The 1,665-nt window shown below is 44.3% G+C and overlaps 1 non-coding gene across 1 annotated transcript; it reads left to right on the top strand.

Moving 5' to 3' along the window:
- The first annotated feature begins 433 nt into the window (after positions 1–433).
- LOC114810574 lies at positions 434–597 on the top strand. Its single transcript, XR_003758270.1, has one exon. It is a non-coding gene; the product is annotated as a U1 spliceosomal RNA (small nuclear RNA).
- The last annotated feature ends 1,068 nt before the right edge of the window (positions 598–1,665 follow it).

The following is a 1,665-nucleotide window of genomic DNA, read 5'->3' as shown; positions in this document are numbered from 1 at the left end:
GGTAGGGTTGTACTAGGACATCAATGAGGTAAGGTAGGAGGGAGCAATCTGACAGTGTGCTTTAAAGCCAGTGGTAAGGAGTTTTCCATTGTTTTTTTTTCCTTATGATATTTGTAAAAGACTCATTATGTGCCAGACACTGTACTAAGTGCAGGAGTAGATACAAGCTAGTCAGGTTGGGCATAGTCCCCTGTCCCTCATGGGGCTCACAGTTTTAGTCCCCATTTTACAGATTAGAGAACTGGGGCTAAGAGAAGTTAAATGATTTGCCCAAGGGCCTACAGCAGACAAGTGGTGGACCAAGGTCCTTTTAAGACCCAGGTCCGTGCTCTCTCTCTACTAGGCCACGCTGCTTGCCCACTGCAAAGTGAATGAGCAACCTTTGGAGGTTTTTAAGGAGTGGCAAGATATGGACTGAATGTTTTTTCCGAAAATGCTTACCTGGCAGGGGTAATACCGTGATCATTTAGGTGGTTTTCTCAGGGTGAAGCTCATTCATTGCACTTTGGGTGTGCTAAGCCCTATGGTCTCCCCAAATGGAGGAAACTCGACTGCAGAATTTGTGGTCATTGGGAATTGCATCCATGCTCTCTCCTGATATTGTGTTTAGAAGACAATAATTCATTTTTTGAATTTTCAGTGTCAGACATTTAGGAGAGGGCAGTTAGTCAGTGGGTGTCCTTTCTCTTTGCGGTGGGCTTTCTATGGTTCCCTACACTGAGTGGAGGCTGTTTTGAGAAACTGGAGTTCACGGACTTTGTCGTTCGGGGATAAGCTTGCCAGTTTAGCGGTTTGTAGTTGTAGAAGCAATGTGGCTTAGTGGAAAGAGCGAAGGCCTGAAAGTCAGAAGATCTGAGTTCTAATCCCAGCTCCACCGGTTGCCTGCCTTGTGACTTTGGGCAAGTCACTTGACTTCCTTGAGCCTCTATTTCCTCATATGTAAAATGTAGATTCAATATTTGTGCTCCCTCCTTCTTAGGCTGTGAGCCTCATGTGGAACAGGGACTCTGTCAGAACGGATTAACTTGTATCTACCTCAGCATATAGAAAAGTGCTTAATAATAACAAATAATAACAAAAATGATTGGGACAGCAAAGTGAAGTATGGACTGGAGAGGGGAAAGGTAGGAAGAAGCAGGGAAGTCATCGAGGAGGCTCATGCAGTAATAAAGGGGAGAAATGAGAAGCACCATGGCCTAGAGGATAGAGCAAGGGCCTGGGAGACAGAAGATCACCTCTTTTCTGCTGTGTGACCTTGGACAAGTCACTTCACTTTTCTGGGCCTCAGTTACCTAATCTGTAAAATGGGGATTAAGACTGCAAACCCCAGGAGGGACAGGGACTGGGTTCAATCTGATTTGCTTGTAACCACCTCAGTGCTTAGTACAGTGCCTGGCACAGAGTAAGCGCTTAACAAATACCGTAATTGTTATTATTATTAAATGCAATAGTCAAAGCAGGAAACTGGATTATCATAATACACAGTGGAAGGTACAGTGTTGGAGAAAAACTCTTCTGCTACCACAGCTATAGGTGTGTCTGGAATTTGGGTCTCAAGTGGAGAGACAAGAAGATTCATGCCTTTTGGGCTTGGCTCTGCCAGGCTTGCATCAATATTTTTATGAGGCATTTCTATTTCTTCTTTGCTCTTTAGATTACACTATG

This window comes from Ornithorhynchus anatinus, chromosome 3, assembly GCF_004115215.2.
Source record: "Ornithorhynchus anatinus isolate Pmale09 chromosome 3, mOrnAna1.pri.v4, whole genome shotgun sequence".
Taxonomy (NCBI): Eukaryota; Metazoa; Chordata; class Mammalia; order Monotremata; family Ornithorhynchidae; genus Ornithorhynchus; species Ornithorhynchus anatinus.
This window is presented reverse-complemented; position numbering and strand designations above follow the sequence as displayed.